The sequence below is a fragment of the Ailuropoda melanoleuca genome, chromosome 8 (genome assembly GCF_002007445.2).
Source record: "Ailuropoda melanoleuca isolate Jingjing chromosome 8, ASM200744v2, whole genome shotgun sequence".
Taxonomy (NCBI): Eukaryota; Metazoa; Chordata; class Mammalia; order Carnivora; family Ursidae; genus Ailuropoda; species Ailuropoda melanoleuca.
The window spans coordinates 10,435,764-10,455,348 of record NC_048225.1 but is presented as its reverse complement, the minus strand read 5'-3'; the positions used below and the strand labels follow the sequence as shown (position 1 = coordinate 10,455,348).

The 19,585-nt window shown below is 52.3% G+C and overlaps 1 protein-coding gene across 1 annotated transcript in view; it reads right to left on the bottom strand.

Annotated features, from left to right (window-relative positions):
* The window catches only part of ZBTB16 (zinc finger and BTB domain containing 16), a 176,538-nt gene that overhangs the window by 64,098 nt on the left and 92,855 nt on the right, over positions 1 to 19,585 (bottom strand). The window lies entirely within an intron of this gene.

Here is a 19,585-nt window from a genome sequence, read left to right as displayed (position 1 = left end):
AGGTGAAGGCCCTGCAGAGCTGGTGGCCAGACCCGGCACTGAAGTTCTCCTCACTGGCGATATGGTCCTGAGGCCAACTTTATAGCCTCACTTCCCTCCTTAAAATGGGGTTGTTAACCCTCCCATCTTAACCCTGTAAGAAATACTGGGCACAGAGCAGGTGCACGGATAGCTATTGTGATTATGGAGTAACTTTGCTTCACCACGTGGTTGAGTTTCAGGAGGCCAGGCCCTGGCCTGAGCCTTCTGGAACTACAGCCCATAAGATTCCAGCCCCACAGTTCCCGGGAGAAGGCCCACCTGCAACGAATGCCCTAGAGAGAGGAGACCTGGCATTCCCCGGGGCTCTAGTGCACAAGGTACTCAGCTGTTTGGGATGAGAGAAGGGCACCGTGGGGGGAAGCAGGTGGAGGGGGCTCAAGGAGAGCTCTCCTGAAACACCATAGAGAGAAATGGACTGAGTCCTGACTGGCCCTGCCTGCGCTCTGTAGCCTTGGGTGAGCCACTTCATATCTCCATCTGTAAATGACAAGTTTTAAATTGGGACACGTCTCAAGGTGAAGAAAAGATGGACTGGTGCTGTGTGAGAAGCAGCTGGAGGCACATGGCAAAGACCGCTCTCCGTGGCTATAAAAAGGAGCTCCTGTGCTTACAGCCCTTGGCAATGGGAAGAAGCTGGCTAACCTGAGATGGGGCTGGGTTCTCTGGTTCGGCCAGGGGATTCCTTCTCAAGGAAATACCTTGGTCTATCAGGCAGGCAACGTGGAACAGACAGTCCAGACACTGGGAGAATCATTAGCCAGACAGAGCGGGGCTGAGCCAATGAGGCCAAGGGGAAGGCTGACCCTGGGGTTCCAGGGAACACTGACGCTCTCAGGTGCTCACAGCTTTTTGTTTAAGAAAGATAATGCTTCGGTCTTGGCTTTTGTAAAAGACTAGGTAAAAAGGTCATTAGGGATTTCTGCCATGATTTTTATGGGATAGCCCCTCAACCTTCGGATACCAATAACTGTCTTCTCCCCTGGACCTGACTTGGGCATTCTCATTCTCAGGTGAGAGATTCAGAATGGAAAGAAGGGTTTCTACTGGCATCTAGCAGCTTCAAAGCTCTGTTACCCGAGCCTCTGGCCTCCTACTCTCAACCTCAGTTACCCTGCTCCTTTCTGCTGAAACACCTTCAGAGTCTTCTATCACAGGCCTTTCCCCGGAAATCTGGCCTAGGGGTCCCCTCCCCCACACACCTCCCCAAGGTGTAAGATTCATGAGTACCGTCTGGACAATGGCGAAAAGCAAAACCAGGCACTCCAAGGGCAATGGCCAAGATCAAAGCCCTGCCTGCCCACAGAATTTCGAACCGAGGTCTGCCACCACCCCAGTCCCCCAACATTCCTTGACACTCCCTCCAATTAAATTCTCACTTGAGTTATTTTCAGAGGGAAGGCAGGGCACAGCAGCCCTCCCCAGCCCTCCCCACGTTCTGGTCCTGCCTCTAACCTCTGGGAGCCGCAGTGTCCTCACCTGCCAAGGAGCCACTGACACCTCTCTCCCACCCCACAAGTGCACAACTCCAGGGGGCACCACTCACTCAGCAGCAGGGCCTGGGGGTGTTGGGAGGTTTAAATGAGGCAAGGCATATGAAGGCGCCTTGCAATGGAGCTGGCTCTGGGCAACGGCACCCTAACTCTTCCCGCCCAGGGTCCCAGGGGTCCTGCAAGGACTGCCCCCAAGGTGGAGCAGTAGGGCTCTACTGTAGCACTAATACGATAACAAGAGTACAAATAGCAAACATTTATTGAATATTATGAAATAAGCCCTGTACTAATGGCTTATCGTGCCATTCAACTCTCCCCTCAATTCTGACATAATCCCCATCATGAAGATGTGAAAACGCAAGTTTGAAAAACCTGGTTCACTTAGCCAAGGTCTCATAGCTAGTACGCATCAAAGAAACAAAATCCGGGTGGCAGCATGGAAAGCCCACCTAACGGAGGCCTTTGATGCGATCAAAAGTTAAAGAATAAAACGTTCCTAGTCAGGGAGACAGAAAAAGGTCCGAAAGGCAGTGCGCTCAAGTCTTCTGTCACCCTCCACACTCTGGAGCTGAAGGGTCTTTCCCACAAGCTCTGAGGCCGTCCTCCTCCAGGCAAACGCTTGTCTCTGAGCATTTTCTCTATTAAAAGCAACTCCCACTTCCTGGGGCCGAGGTGTGGCAGCACTGTCCACCAGAGTCTGGACTGGGAGCCAGGAGCACCAGGGTCTAGATCTGGCCCTGTTGAACACATTGGTATATTCTAGAATCCTGATTTACTCGGCTGCCTTTTTTCCATCTGTAAAATAGCTCCTCAGTGCCACCTGATGATGGTAGGAGAGGAACGAGGTCAAGGACATGAAAATGTGCAGGGCTTTACAGAAGAGGTAAGGCCGATCCTCAGAGCTGACTTACAATAAAACCCCAATTAGGAATACCAATCCATGGGGGTGCCTGGGTGGCTCAGTCGGTGAAGCCTCTGCCTTTGGCTCAGGTCATGATACCAGGGGCCTGGGATCGAGCCCCACTCTGGGCTCCCTGCTCAGCAGAGAATCTACTTCTCCCTTTCTTTCTCCCTCTGCCTCTCCCCCTGCTCGTGCTCGCTCACCCTCTCTCTCAAATAAAATCTTAAAAAAAAAAAAAAAGAAAGAAATATCCCTCCATGACTAACTTCCCTCCTCAGCATTCTCCTTTTGATTTCAAAGCAAGCAAGATATTCTATCATAGAGAACACTCCGTTGTTGGGGCATCTGGGTGGCTCAGTCAATTAAGCCTCCGACTCTTGTTTTCGGTTCGGGTCCTGATCTCAGGGTTGTGAGATCAAGCCCCGTGTCGGGCTCGCACTCAGCGGGGAGTCTGCTGAAGATTCTCTCTCTCTCTCTCTCCCTTTCCCTCTGTCCCTCCCCCTGGCTTGCATGTGCTCTCTCTCAAAATAAAATCTTAAAAAAAAAACAATCAATTGTCTTCAAAGTTGAAAAATGGACTCTCACATTGATGGACGACAGCAAACTCATTCTTTCAGAGGCTGAAATAGATAAGGTTTCTTTGGTTGACCTTCACGTAACCAAAAAGTCTCTTTACTCCCCCTTCCTGGGCAGCCTCGCTAAAACAGATGCTCATTCTTGGCTGCAAGGGTCTCTTCCCTTTGCCACCCCCCCCCCGCCTGTGCCCCTTATAACCTGCCCTTTATTCACTGCCCAAACTGGACCCCTTCCCCCAAGAACAGCACGCAAATCCAATTCGTTTGTGGCTACATATGTAAACCTTAGGCTAAGGGGTCCATCCCTAGACTGCAGAGTTGTCAGTTGCTGTAAATTCATACACACACACACACACACACACACACACACACACACACACCCTGGGCAAACACCAAGGCAGGAGCAACCAGTCCACAGCTTCTACTGTTCTTCTCTTCCCGATGACAGCTGGGAAAGAGGCCCGTCACCTGGCTCGCCCGTCACAACACCCACCGCCCCATCTCAGACCGAGCCCAGGGGACTGCCACCCTCCCTCCCCCTTCCGCGGGCCCCTTGGTGGCACGTCGCGGCTGCCAGTCTCTCCAGGCCTGCTGTGGCTTTCAGAAAACAGAGCATTTCTATTTTTAGCCCATCTCAGCCTCATAATACCCCCCAACACCCATTCAGCTTAATCACTTTATTGAGGACAAGCAGCAGGCTCTCCAGCCCGGGTGCTTCTGATGTTAGGAAGTAGTGAAATGTTCAAACTGGTTAAAACTGACACTCATTGGCTTGCCTTTGGTGTTTCTGAGACCTTAATTGAGGCCCAGGCTGTGGATCTAAAGAACCTTGCAGGTTTCGGAGTCTTTCCTTCTTACCCCCTGCACCATAATTGAGGTGTTACATTACAACTCCAGCACTGACATTTTCAGGCTCAAAATTCAGAAGCCTTGAGACTCCACACTTTTCAAAACAGAAATACGGCTTGTCACACTCTAATGTCCCTTCTTAGCATGAACCACCCCCCACCCAAAACAACAAAATGCAACTTGCCTCTTCTGGCTGACCTCGTGCAAAGAGCTGGGGAAGATAACTGTCCCCGTGTTAGGCGTTATTAAAGCGAATGTGACAACTAAAATGACATCGAATTGCTGCTTGAAAACAAGGAAGGTTTGTTTGGTGTAATTAGAGGACCTGAGAATTTGGTGTGTGCAGAAAATAGACTGTTGGCAGCCCTTTCGCACGCACCTTTGAGACCGTGACTTCCAAAGCTTTGGGGTGACATTCACGAGCATGCAATCTGTGCCTTGTGAACTAGGGGCTGGGCGGGGGGACGAGAGCAGCCTGGAAAAGGGATGAAAATGCCTTGGTCTCAGAGGCGAAGACCAGTGGTGTCAGGGGCAGGCAAGCCTGGGTTTACACCCCAACGCTGCCTCTTACTTGCGGGGCGATCTGGGCAAGTCAAGTCAGTTTCCTCCGTATCCACTGGAATCGTGACAGCACCAGCCTCAGTGGGGGCTTGTGGGGATCGAGTGAGATCATGCAGTGTCTGGCAATGATAACCTGGCACCTGTCAGCCCTCAGTCCAATGCTAGCCGCCATGGTTCCTGTCCCTGCTCTTCTCCACTCTGCTGTGGGCACCTTCTAAGACAAAGGGTTTAGTCCTTGTCTCTGCAGCCTTGCACACAACAACAACAAAAAAAGGAATTTGATGCTAGAATGGCTAATCACCAGCCAGTCGCATGCCATCTTGGGATGTGTGTAGACACGGGGTAAGGAGCTCCATGGACTCAACGTGACTGACGGAGTCTGTCCCAAGCAGCTTTGAGGGGCTGGATGACCTCTCGGGTCCCTTCCAGCTGGGTCCCAGGCCTGCAAGCTTGCCTGGGAGAGGCTCCTCTGCCTTCCCAGCCAGACCCTCCCCTCTCCGTTCCTCCCTTCCTCCCCTTCGTAGGCAAGGTGCTCAGAGCCCCTGTATAAACTTCTTGCTCTTCGGAAGGCAGAGGCGGGATGCCTCATTAACTTCCCTAGCTAATTTTACAATTTAACCAAACACCACATTCCTGCTTTGATGCAGCCAGCCTCTGCCTGCGACCAGCTTTTATAGCTGTGCGATGGAGGAAGGAGGTGGTCCAGGCCAGAGACAAGGCAGAGTCTCCAAACTAAAGTGGGAGACGGAGAACAGAAGGGCCGTGTGTGTGTGTGTGTGTGTGTGTGTGTGTGTGTGTGTGTGTGTGTGAGGCAATCCTGCCTGGGCTGTTTGGGGCTGAAAAGTGAGGGAAGAAATCCACACAGGGCCACAGCGTCAGAAAGATGGCGTGCTCCAGTGACAGTGACTCTGGCGGCCCCCCACCCCTACCCCCGGGGGCCAGGGGCCAGATCTAGAAGCACACTTACATGCTGTCCTCTGAGGGGCACGGTTCAATGCTGATGAGCAGCAGGCCAGAGACTCGGGAGGGCCACCCAGAGGACACGTTCAGCTTGGCCAGGCCTCAGCACCCCTATCAAAGGGCACTGAGAGGCCCCCTCCCAGCCCACTTAGCCCAGAAGCCTTGTGGATGGCACGTTTAGGCTCCTACCTCCTGATGAAGGGTCTGGCTGAGGGTGAGAGGTGCTGGGAGGGCAACATGTGTAAGAAAGTTCTACCATAAAGAATCCTCTGCGGGGGGTGGGGAGGCTCCTTGGGGGTGCAGTCAGTTAAGCATCTGACTCTTGATTTCAGCTCAGGTCATGATCTTGGGGTCATGAGATCAAACCCCGCGTCCAGCTCCACATCGGGCATGGAGCCTGCTTAAGATTCTCTCTCTCCCTCTGCCCCTCCCCAACCCCCAATCCCACACACACCCGTGCGCTCAAAAAAAATAAAAAAAGAATCCTCTGGGATAAGAAAGACACCCCCCCCCCAGGAGTTACACTGGTCCCATTTATGCAGGCCCACACCCTACCCACCCACGACACATAGACCCCGAGAGAGAGAAAGAAGGTATGATTGGGGCCTTCTTGCTTGTGGTCAGGTCTTGCTCTCAGCACATCGGTCACTGATAAAGACACCAGACGTGACTCTCCTTACTCCCTGGTCAGCTGTCCCCAGGCTTCCGAAGCCTGCACCTGTCCCTCACCATCTTCTATTCCAGAGCATCTGACTCTGGGCCCCCCAAATCTCAACCAGCGCAAAATTGACCCAGCAGGGCCATCCCAGATGTACTGGGTTGTTCCCATCAGGCCCCAACAGAGGTCCCAGAGATCTGGGCCTGTCAGACAGAAATCCGTGATGGATACCAACCTCCCAAAAGATCCGGTCGCTGGGCCTCTATCTGTCCTCAGCCCACGTGAATGGAGGCAACTGAGGAAGACTCCAGCAAATCAAAATTTCAGGGAGTTCTCTCCTTACCTGGAGTTACCTCATTACTGAAAATGACTGCGGCCTTGCATAATTGCTCCAACAAAATGCTCATTGCAGCTGCCAATGAGCTCCCAGTGCCCCATTAGCCCGTAACAGTCAGTGAGGGAACTGCCGGGGCCTAATCCAACTACCCCGGAAGACTTCTTATCCCAACTACCTAATGGAAAGTTTAGAACTTACTTCCCCCCCCTTTTCCTGGCAAGTGAAAGAATTCCCAAAATGGGGTGGTTGTGGGGAAGGAGGAGGGAACATATTAACTACGGGGGAAAGTCTTGAAGAGACCTCTTTGTCAGGGTGAATCCTGGAGAGGGCCCACCTAAAGGAGCACTGCCGTATAGACCACCCACCTTCCCGTCTCCCACTGGCTTCCCACCTGCGGGGGCAGCTGGGGCCTCCTTCAAGAAAGGCTTACAGTAGGCCGGGGTGCTGGTCCTCCGTGCGTCTCCACTTCCCTCCAGGGCCTCTGACCTCATCCTTTCCAAAGCACAGCCCTTTAGGCTATGTGTCCTCAACCTGGGCTTTGGGGAGCCCTGGGCACTCAGCCTATTTGGGGTTCCTCTACTCTAACGTGAGGAATACACACTCCTCTGGATCTGTGTCCAGTCTGAACCTCACTTGCGTACTAGTGTTTGTTCTGCGGACAGGTCAATACGGTGGGACCACCTGAAGCCCTAGCTTCTAGTTTTTAACGCAAAGTTTCTCAACCGCAGGTCAAGGACAGTCATAACATCCTCAGAACTCTGAGGATTCTCCAGTACAAGACACTGGGCTCTAGCCCTCCTCAAGACTGCTGTGGACAGAGGAGGAGGAGGAAGAGGAGAAGGAAGAGGCACCTGCCTGGTTGGCTCTAACTCATAGAAGCTCTTGCTTCATCTTGTCTAGAAAAGCAGACCCCTTGCCCACCATGAAGCGCCATCTGGACATTCCAGCAGGAAAACAAAATCCCACAACCCTCCCTCCTGAAGCCGTTGCTCATCAACCTGGTCCCTGGGAGTTTCTCCCTCCTGTACACTGTTGTCACTTATCTTTCCCCTTTATAGGGACCGTGAGCACACCCAGCCTTGCTGACGGCTCGTGTCATCTTCTCAGCCAGACCCACAGCCCCTGGCTGGTAGGGACCCTGGCAGCTGCCTCTCTGTTCTGCCATGGTTTGCCTGCCACTGGCCCTCAGTGGATAATTGCTAAGTGATGAATCTATTCATGAATGATCCCCCCCCCAAAAGAAAGCCACATGTAGTGACCCAGAACAGTTAGAGGGGTTTCTCTACCGCCCAGCTTTCGGCGTCTGGTTCCCATTTGGTTGACGTTTCTGCCCCCAGAGAAGACTACAGCATCCACAGTGCGGGCCTGGGGAAGATAAGGTTGTTGAGGAACAGATATAACAAGCTTCATGCCAAGTGGTCCACAGTTTCGCTAGACAGAATCCAAAAGGTCAGGGAGGCCACTATCTTCCTGACATGTCCCACTCGGAGACAATGATACTCTGAGGAGCTAGTGACAACCTAAGTCATCAGAACTCCCACATTTCTGGGATGCAGCACCGGTGAGCTGACCCTTTCACTCCTGACTCAGCATCCCAGAGGGCCTCCCCCCAGGAGCAGAGCACCCAGCTCTTGCTGTGCAGGAGGCACCCCAGGCAAGCTCTCCAGGCCTGCCCCTCTTCTCTGTATGGGATGGTGTTGGGAAAGTGACAAGATCAAGCTCTTGCCTGGTTAGGAGGGCCAAACACTCCCAGAACCACCCAATCCCCAGCCCCGTAAAGGCAATGAGGAGGAGTAATGGTCACCATGGCAGTGCAGCTCAACACATGAGTCCGGCAGAGCAGGGAGGGGCTAACAAGCCACCCACCTGCTCCTGGTGGCCCAGGTACAAGGTCCTGAGCAGTAGCCAATGACTGGGCCACACCGCCCCAGCCCCAGGATCCCTAGGGACAGGGCCTTACTGGCTCTCCCCGTCTCAGCATCCCAGGCTCTGAGACACTGGGTACCCCCACAGAGAAGTGAGCATTGGAACAGGTGCAGCAGCGTGGTATGCTAGAAAAGCAAGAGTGTGGGGGGAGGGGGCAGACAGCCCTGGCTCCAAACCCAGCTCTACCACTTCCTGGCTGTCTGACCTTACACAAGTGACTTCAGCTCTTGAAGCCTTCGTGTCCACCCCTGCAAAATGGAATCAGTATTCACACTCCAAAGTCAATGCAGGATAGCTGAGCTCAGACATACAGAGTGCCAAGCGCTGTGCCCAAAACGCAGCAGGCCTTCAGTAAAGTACCTTTCGCTCCCTCTCTTGTCCCCACCGTCCATCCTGAGCCATTCACTTATTCAACAGAACTTAACTGAGAGTCTGCGATGTATTTAACCCTCGGGAAGCAACAGAGCAGCCTACCAATAAGGTTTTGCCTCCATTCCTGGTCTTGTCATCCAGACTGCTGAGTCCCAGGCCTGGAAGGAAGAAGGAGGGAGCTTCAGAGCTATTCCCTACCAGACACCTATCCGCACACTCACCCACTCGCCCGTTAGTTTATTCAAACAATGACTGAGTTATAACCACCATGCAGGTTGCTCTGCTAGGTAGTGAGGGGGACGTGGAAATAAGTCACGGGTTCTGAAGAAGCTCAGAGTCTAGCAGGCAAAAAAAGGACAAGCAAAAAAATAGCTATGACACAAAGAAGGTGACAGGTGCCATAAGAGGGGGTAGATAAATGGCTCTGAGCAATGAGATGGGGGGTGGCCTCTTGTCCTGCCCAGACAGACACATCCTATGGCTGAGCCGGCTGACTTTGAAAAGACAAGAGAAAAAGGAGCACTCGACACTGGCACCGTTCCTAGCACGGGAAACAGGCAGGATCTATTTGAAAGGACTAGAGGCAGGTTAGAGCCTTTTCTGGCAATTCCCAAAACTCGTGCTTCCTCAAGCTGACTGGGTAGCTGGACAGAATGAACCCTGTCAAAATCCTACAGATCTTTAAAAAAAAAAAATCATTTAGCTATTGCCAGGATGATAAAAGAACCTTGCCATTCAAAGGGAGGGTCCACATGGGGAGGAAGGTGGGGCTGCAGGGGGAGAGGAGGAGGGGACAGAGAAAAAGGGGAACGCCCCCCAAATATGGATCAGGGCAACCAGCGAAGAAATTTATGCATTGTAGTTGCTTTACTACCTAATTAATTCAGTAATTTCAAAAACAATTTTATTTATGTTCCATTTACCACATCAAAAGTAAAAAAAAAAAAAAATCCTACTGATGCTAAAATAATACCTCAAGGCATCTATTTTTAATCAGTTTAAAAAGGGGGGGTGAAAAAAAAAAAGCAGCCCTGGTTTCTATACAATCTATCCCGGGCAGACCACCAGCCCTCAGAGAGGGAGAGAGAGAGAGAGAACACAGCCAAGCCCTCTCTGAGAGCCTTCCTGGCTGCTCAAAACCGAGCTTGTCAAAAAAAACAAATCCATAATGGCCCGAGGCTCCTCTCCAATCTATTTTCTGCTCAGCTGGTTTTAAATGAAGTTATTATGAGTCATTAAAACACCCGCAAGCCAGTGGAAGTCAGCCAATTACAATTTTAAATTTAGCCCGTTCTCTGCCCCATTCTCTTGTTTTCTTCCTCTGCCCACAGAATGCTGCTGCTGGTACTTCTTTCCTCCCTTCCTTTACCCAAAGTGGAAGAGACAGTTTTGAAAATGCAGAGTACTGCACGGCACACAGAATCATTCACATGAAACTCTAATTATTAAATTAAAAAATGCAAAACGTCAGCCCCCTCCAAAGTCAACCCATGCCCCCGCATCGGCCCACTGGATTCCTCAGAAACTCCAGACTCGGCCCTAGAGGGCACAGGGCTATTTTTAAAATGAAAAGGTTCTTTGGTGGGGTCCTGTTGAGAAACATGCCCATCCGTCCCACAGAACCGACATGCTCAGAGCCGAACCCGAGAGGGGGAATCACACCACCAACATTCAAGAACTCATAACCAACAATGAAGTTCAAATGCAGAGGTAACGCAGGCTTTGCAATCAAGCATGAATGTCGGTGGAAGTCACTAGATATGATGAGCTCATTTAGTTTTTAAATCTGCAAGGTAATGGTCTGTGTGGGGCCATTACAGCAAAGGAACAATTTTGAGTATTTCATGTAAACGCTTCTTCTCGATCTCTTTTTTTCTCACATACGCACGCGCACACACACACACAAATGGCCCTAGTTTCTGGGAGCTTAACTGCAGCTTTTTGGCACCCTGCAAGGAGTAAATAGAGCCCTTCCCAAAGAATTGTCCCATCCTACTTTCTCCACTGACCCTAACCAACTGGTGAGTCTGGAAGCTCCAAAGAAGGGACTCCCAGAGCCTTATGTATACTTCCCATCACCTCCAGGACCCCTCACCCTCGTGGTTCCGTCCTAGACACACGCACGTGTGTGTGCTCCGTAAGAGAACCAGTGCTCTGCCCCAGGCAGACACAACTCTACTGCCCAGGGAAGTGGGAGAACCAAGGCCACAGACCCAAGCAGATGGAGGCACTAGGAAAAGGGTGCTTGTCCTGTCATTTCACAGACAGTCCCTGAAGGCTGGTTCGGAGGCCGGGATGCTCCCGTGGGCTTTGATCTCCCTGGCAGCGCTGAGTGAGTGGGACTTACTCTCTGACCCTACCACCCAGCCTCCTGGAGAAGAGAACGGGGAATCCACAGAACATGAAATCCAGGTCCACTGTGACCAGAGACCATTTATTTACCAAAGGCAGGAGGATTTATCCTGACCCTCGTGGAATGCAAACGTGAGGCCTGTGACCACAGCTGCCATGTTCTGGGGGCCCCCACAACGGAGCAGATGTCACCCTCCTGGCCTTAGTTTTGACTCTCCCTACTCCACTGCTCCAACTGTGGGGCCCTCAACCAGCCGCTCCTCACGGCCGACTGAAGACGCCTGTTCCCTGAAGTGAGCGACGCTGAACGCTTGCTTCGGCAGTGCATATACGAAGATAAAATCAAGCTGAAGCCACAGGCCCCACCCTTGCACCAGCCTACTCCCCGGGAAGGGTTCTAACCCTTAAAATCCATCATCATCTCCTGAGAGATGGCTCCCAAAATTGTGTAAGTGCCGGGCCCCAACAAACCGAGATCTGCCCCAGAAACACGAGCACGTCAGCAACAGGGTGTCCACTTTCTCCACAAACACTTACCGGAAGCCCTCTGTGGGCCAGGCACCCCACCAGGTCACCGGTGCGTGAGGGTGCACAAATGACACGGTGCCCAGCGGGCACTGCACCCACGTGCCTGGGCCAGATCTCCGAGAATGGGTGCCAGCAAGATGTGCTTCTCAGTAGCAATGTCCAATGTGGGCCTCACAAAAGCAAACCCTGCTCACCCGCTGGCCCATGCTCAGCTCAACCTGAGAAAACATCCAGGGACCCAGGAAGAGCAGAAGAGAAGCCAGAGAAGGCCCCCGCTGCTCCCTGAGAGGCCAGGGAAGGCCACACAAGGTTCCAGGTTCTGAGAGCACTCTCTGGGCACTTGCTCAGGAGTCCTCCCCAGGCCTTCTTGGCCGGTGGCAAGTTTTGTTCCCCACCCCAACCCCACCCAACTTCCAAGCTAAGAAGTTTTGAGGAGCGAGAAAGACCAACCAAGACGGATGGACACAAAGACAGATGAAGACCTAAGAAGGAACACAGAAAATACAGAGAAGCATCAGGACAGGGCTGAGGCCAACACAGACGTGAGGACAGAGACAAAGAGATGGAGTGAGAGAACACTGGGGGGAATGGAAGGAGAGAAGAGAGTCACACTGAAACGCGGCCCCCGGCCACCACAGAGAGCCCAGAAGAGGGCACTGAGAAGGACCGCCAGAAGGAGCTCAGTGGGAACGCAGGCCCACAAAGCGGGCCCAAGCACAGAGGCTGGAGGGCCCAAGCACAGAGGCTGGAGGTGAGGTGGGGTGAGGGCCATAGAGGAGAGCAGTGGCCAACTGCCCACAAAGCTCGATGGGGGGGCACATCTGGGAAGCAAAAGGCAGGTGAGAGGGCCCTAGAAATAGGAAAGCAGCATTGCCCCATGCCAACTTCCTCTCCTACCTACAACCCCAGCATCTAGTCATCCTCAGACCAAAGTAAGGGCTAACAAAACAGCTTAGAACTCAGGAAGGATGGAAGAAGCAGGTAAAGGAAAAGGAGAGAGGAGGAGCATAAACGAGACAGACAGGGAGCCCCCACATCCACCTCTCTAGGGGCATTCACTTCCCCAGGGGAATATCATCGCCCAGCCCGGCTACAAGATCACAGGGTGGTGGGAGGGCCTGTGTGGGGGAAACCACCCTATTCTGGGGGCAAAAAAATCAGAGACAGAGAGAAACACAGAGAGAGAGAGAGAGAGAGAGAGGGAGAGAGAGAGAGAAAAAAAGGTTATTACATAATTTCCACTTTCTTTCCTCCACCCTTAAAGTAATGTTCTATCTGACAGGCTCCTCTCTGAGGGGGGAAAAATGACAAATCCAATCCAAAATTCAACAGCCTGTGTTCTGTTCGGAGAGCACACAGTGTACTGTACAGCCCATAAAACTCCAAACAGCCTCCAGACACTGCTGCAATCGTCCTCCATCAAAACACTTTGTCTTGCATACAAAAATAAGATACAGCGCTGAACGGAATACAAAATCAGCCCATTACAGTACAGGGAGACTGCTACTTAGCAACGAGGGGGCTCTAAAGCTCAGTGCTCTACAGGAAGCAAAATCTGTCGAGCCTGTTGGGCAAATGATAAACATTAGCAGTATTAAAAAACACAAAAGCCATGTAAATGGATAGACATAATGTGGAAGCGAATTTATAGAATAAATTGGGATGGGGGACTTGAGCAGAGGGGGAGAGGCTGGAATCCAGAGGGCTAGATGCAACGAGCTTCCCCAACCCCTGCTAAGGCACCATATGGAGAGAGAGACATGTGTATTTGGGGGGAGGGATATGTGAACCCCTCTTCACACAGGGGCTGGAGGTGCAGGGGTGGGAGAGACGTGGTACAACACTGTTTAATACAATGACCTGCAATGAACTTTGCGAACTTCCTCTGTGGGGCTGGCCTGACGTGCCGTCTTCAGGGCTGGGGAGCCCAGGCATGCACACCCAGCAGCACTGAGGTGGACAGATGTGGGGCTTTACCTGCCCCTGGGCATCACACCCTGTGCTATCACAGGACCTGTCACTTGCTGTAAACACAACCCCTAGCCGGAAAAAAGAAAAAAACAAAACAAAAACAAAAAACAAAAACCAACCCAGACAACAAAACCAAAAGCACCCCATCTGGACTGGAAAAATCAGTATGTTTCATCAGGTAAAGGGGAAAAATACTCTGGCTGTGAATCAGCAGCAGGGTTTCGGATCCCAGCCAAAACAGGAGCTAAAAAGCAAAACCATATTCTTCTGGTCTCCGTTTAGGCTCCTGAGGCAGAACGCAAGAAGGGCCAGGGGCGGGGGTTGGTGAGGAAGGGGGCAGAGGGGGGAAGAAATGTATTTTTCATCAGCCAGTGTATAATTTATAAACAGCATTAAACAGTTTTTGTTTTCTTTTTCCTCTCTCCCGTGGATGGGCTTGGACAGCAGTCAAGCCTGCATTAATTTCTGCTTTGGGTACAGTGTGTTCTTGGAGGCACATCTGCAAGCGATCATAAACTCTCTGGAATGCTGGCAGAACATCCAGACCTGCCGGCAGGCCGGTGACGACACCACTCTGGGAAAAAGTTCGGGAAGCAGGCCAAATTCAGAGCAGGGAGAGGGGGAGAGAGAGCAGAGTGTTCAAGAGCAAGCTGGGGAAAGTGGCTGCTTTTCTCCTCTTCCCCTCTATCCACACCCCATCACCCACACAGACTGAAGGGAAGGCAGTGGGCCCCCGAGCCGCCCCCGGCTGACCCTCTCTGTGCTCTGCCCCCAGACCTCTCCGGTGTCCGCCTCTGCAGGCGTGTTGAGGGAGGTAAGGGACCTGAGGAAGTTTCTTCTGGGTCATCTCCTGGTTTGGCCCAGTGGCAGAGAGTGAACCTGAAGAACGGACTGGGACATTCACTGGAGAGCAGGCAGAGAGGGGACGAACTGACCACGGGTCAGATATGCCTAGATCACCCCCAGTCTTGTGCTCAGAGGTGCCAGAAGCAAGCAGCAGGTCCTGAGAGGCCACCCTGAAACCCTAAGATGCCTCTCCCATCCTCAGCATGGGGACCATGCCTCGCCACCTCAGGGAACTGTCCAGCTACCAGGCTTCCCCCACGTTCTCTGTCTTTGGGAAGAAAGACCCTGAACCCCAAAGCTAAGTGTTCCAAAACCGAAAAAAAAAAAAGTAACAAGTACAATCCATAGATCTTTGCCATCTCGTAATTTCTTTCCCTTCCACTGGATCAGGACAGGGGAAAGCACGAGAGACCAATCTAGTTTCCGGCTCCAACCCCTCCAGTCCTTTTCCTGCCAGACGGATGACCCAGGCCCCCGATGATATGCCCTGCCCACCCCATGCTGCCACTGGAATCAGAAAATCCATCGGCCAAAGACCATATTCCTTACTGGGGGCTCTGACATGGGGAAGAGACTGGTATCAGGGGAGATTTCTCAACAGGCATGGCTCACAGCACCCGGAGAAAGGCAGGAGGGTTGAGTACAGGGGACCGACCCCTGGCAGGACTGGATTCCCAAAGAAAGGCCACCCCTAACCAGGGCTAGAGGCATGGGCCAATCTACCCTCCAACCACGCCCCAAGATCGTCAGGCCCGCCGCTTCTCCAAGGGGGCCTGAGAAATCCTATACTCCAGGCTAGTGTACATCAAAAAACCCACAGTCCAACCTTTCCAGGAAAAAAAACAAACCCAAGTGTCACTCCCTCATTCAGGCCTTCAGTGGCTCTCTGCTGCTGCAGGTAAACGCAGAGCATCTTGCTACCGAGGCCCACAGTCCTGCCTTGTCCCTCCCTTCCAAAGCCTGCCCTCTCTCCCCCAACCCCACCTAGCCTGCACACCCCAGCTACAATGCATGTCACCATGGTGGCCTGGGCCTCTCCCCTACCAGTTCCTTTCAAAATTCCATTCTTGGCAGGCATTTTAAGTTCTACCACCCTCTAGAAGAGACACCCTCCCCCTGTGAGTTCCTTCTGGAATTCTTTCCTGGTGCTCTGTGCACACTGATGTCTTTGACCGTGACTTTATAATCAAGTCTCTCTCCTACTGGACATAAGCTCCTTGAGGGCAGGGATGCCATAAGCTCTCTTCAGTGCTAAGTCCACAGAACCTGAGGCACACTCAGCGCTTAGTGAATGTCCACTGGCTGCAAAAAGGAATGACACTCCCAGAATAGGGGCAGGCCACAGAAACATGGGGACCTCTAAATAGCATGCAATCAAGTCAAAAACAGGGGCAAGCCATTCTGGGCATGCTCACTTCTAATCCACCAGGACTGGAGCCAAGCTGTGGGAAATCCTACCTAATGGGAAACCTTACACCAGCAAATCCCAGAACCAACCCGAGTCACCGCCTGGGTCTGTGGGTTCTGCATGCACATCCCAGAGCAAGGAATCACCACTTAAGTGAGAATGAGGAGTGGCAAGGAGACAGCAGGTGGTAGATGCTTGGGGACCAATCCCCAACAAGGGAAGGGGCTGCAATGGGTGGGGAGGGAGACGTCAGAGTGATCCTAGGACGTGGAGGGGCTCGGATTCCTGCCCTGCTCACTCCACAATCCTGCACCCCCGTGTTCTCGTTCTAGAAGGAGTAGCTTTGCAAAGCATCCCAGGTGGTCACTCTTCCCACCTGATCTTCTTTTCCCAAACCTACCTCAGAGAATGCAGGGCGTGGCCAGATCAATCTCATTAGTTAATGAGCTAGGTTATTGTTTGATAATTTAAACTTATTGTTATCATCAGGTGTATCTCATAAACACTTGATTAGTTAACGCATTCAAATTGAAATAAAAACTTCAATTAAACTGAACATTCACTACTACCATTTAGGATCTTAAAAAAGGGGAAGAAAAGGAAAAAAAAACAGAGAGAGAGATGAAAAGAAAGAAAGAATTGTCTCCAAGAAGGGCCTCCTACAGGGCAAACTTCTAATTAAACAAATTGTCAATTTCAACACAATGAAAACTGATTTAGGAGTGTAAATTTAGTATTCTAGTCACTTAAAATAAAACCTCACATCGTCGGCCTCGTACGGGCTGATTTCCTTAGACAGGGAAATGCAGAGGACAGGAAGACAACGTGAGAAAGGGGGCTGAGCCCAGAAGAAGAAACAAGCGAGATCGTCTCATCCTTTCCTAAAGAACATCTCGGCAGATTCAGCATGGCCTGTTCTCAAGCATCAAGAAACTCCTGTCTTGCCTCCTCCTTCACCCCACCCCTACCAGATTAGAAAAAAAAAAATTAATCGTGTATGATGACAAACTTGGCTCAGCACTCACTGTACACACTGTACCCACAAGGCTGGCTCCCAGCCAGGCCTGGCCCCGCGCCAGGACTACAATAACAAACACAGGCCATGCTAGCCAAGAGGGGGTGGGGGCAGCCAGCTCGCCGAGCAAGGAAGTGAGCGAGGAGCGCAGTTCAGCTCGGCGGAGCAGAAGAAAACAGCAGGAATGTACCTGCCCAAGGGCGGCAACAACATTTAGGGGAAGCCAGGGGCACTGTGACCCACACCCAGATCCCAGGCTCACTTCTCCAGGACCTGCCCCTTTAAGGAAAAAAAAAATGGTCTTCAGGGTTCTGGAGCACCACTTGTTCTTTTAGGCTCCACAGGGCAGCTCCAACCCTTGCTGACAGTCTGTAAAGTGGGTCGGCACTGCCCACCCTCAGGGGCCCTTTTTGATGTTGGCTCCCAGCAGGGAGCCTTCAAAACCCAGCAGCAAGAAAATCTCTCCGTCATCTAACCGAGGTCTCCTCTAAAACATCACAGGGTTCTGTGATCGTGCAACTGGGAGAGGAGTCAGAATGTGGAGAATCCTGCTTCTGCCCTTGGCATCCGAGAGAATGCCTGGCACAGCTGGCCCAGCCCTGTAACCCTGACCCTCTGGGGGCCACTGCTTCTCAGGGGGTGCGAACAGCTCAGGAAGTGGTCTAGCCTCTCTAAGCCCTTGTTGCTATTTTCTTTTCAAGACATCCCAGCACAGGGGTGAGAGGTATGCGGGACAACAGAAAGCAGCCACAGAGAACAGAAGTATCGGAGCGATCTGCAAAGGTGAATTAAAGCAGGATTATGACCCTCACACCTCCCCCGTCACCAAATCCTCTTTTCCAAGGGCATTGGCAAGTGCATTTCAGAGAGGCAAGTCACTCAGCACAATCAGACATCAGTGTCGAGTAAGAGAGGTATGGAGGAGAGAGCCTAGGGAGGGACACAGGACCCAGCTCCCAAAGCTGCCAGAGCATCGGATGGAGATCGTAGGACCCGGCAGTGGCATCTCAGCCAGGATGGGAGTGCACGTCCTCAGGCAGCTGCTGGCTCCGGAGGGGTGGTGCAAAGCCACTCACCTTGTCTGAACAGGGGTTCTGGGCCCCCCTGCACACGTGTAAGCAGTGCCTCCCCATCTGCCGTTCCCACTGGCGCTACCAATGCAGCCAAGGCTGGCCCTGGCTGCCCCCCAGTGAACCCCCGGGAGATGGTCTACACCGTTCCTATTGCAGGAGGGACCCAGCAGGAGACTGGAGCTCCCCTGACAAGCTCTCCCAGCTGCACTCGTTCATCTGACCTGTACCTACCGACTCCAGCAACGTGCCAGGCAATGTGCTGCACATACTGCGGACAGACCCTGCCCCCACTAGCTTCCAGTCTATCAGAGGAACTAGGGAGAGGGAAATTCTATTTCCTGAGAGCCGATCATGAGTCAGGCCCATGCTAAGGGTCTGATGAGAGCCTCACAATATCTCTGAGGGAGGGTTAAGTGCTCCCATCTTACAGATGAGGATATGAAAAAAGCTTATGTTTCTTGCCCAAGACCACATGGTCAGGAGGCAGGTTTCCCAATTTCTATCCCTGACTCCCGAGTAGGGGAGATAAGACAAGTCCATAAATAACCGGAGCACAAAGAGACAAGACTGTGCCCAGAGTGCTTCAGATAAAGACATACGGACAACCAGAAGAAGGCATGACAGCTCCTGGCTGAAGGTGGGAAAAGGTGGAGGATGGCATTGCATAAGGGACCTTAGACAATCTGGCAAGACTAGGGAAGCATTATCCCAAGCAGAGGGAATGGGGTGAACAAAGCCACAGAGTTCAGAAAGCAAGCTGTGTCCGTCTACACAGAGCACAGACCAACAAATAGATGAGTCTGGCTAGAGCGCTGGACTCAAGGAAGGAGGAAGGAGAAAAGACGCTCACTGGGCCAAGTTCTGGTGTGGGCAAGGAAGCTTTAACCCCAGGCGGAGAAGTGCATTACCCGCATGGAGGTGTCCAGCACCACACAGTTAGAGACCACACAGGGCCCACAGCAGGGAGCACATAAAACCTAAGACCAACTCTCTGCACTTGGGGGGTGGCCAAGCTGGCTGGCAGTCAGCTTTGAAACCCCACACTGAACCCCAAACGACCTACAAAACTGAAGGGAAGCAAAAAGATACAAGGTGCATTCTATAAAAATTGAAAAAAGGGAGTCCATGCGTACCAAGCAGAGGCTGGACACAAGGGGGTCTGGACTCAGGACTCCAGCACAATGTGGGAGAGATGGGCAGGATGAGGACGGTGCAGGGGAACAAGGTGTAGGAGTGGATGACCTCACGGGGAAGAGGAACGGAGCACACAAAGATGTGGGGACAGATTACACATGGTGAGACAGAGAGCCACCTCACGGGGCACAACCCCCGGATCTGGAAGGGGGAAGGATGGAAAGAAAGAAGGGATTAGGGAACTTTAGGAGCTGCTATGAAGGCCAGGGAGAGAGCCTTCCATGCCGTGCAGAGCCACACCGACTTTGCAGCAAGACCGTGGCGGGCTAAAGCATAAAACACACCAAATAGCATTCGCACAACTGCCTGGGCAATGTGAAGGCAGACTATGAACAGGCTGCCAGATAGAAGCTTCTGGAGTGAAGTGATGGGAACACGCCCCAGGGTCACAACTTTGGAACTGGGGTGAAAGAAGGTGAGACAGAAGCAGTCAACATTTCCTGAACGCCACCTGTATGCTGGGGTGCGTACTGTAGAAGCCTGTGACATATGCTCTGTCACCGGATTCTACGAGCTGGCTAGGTGGA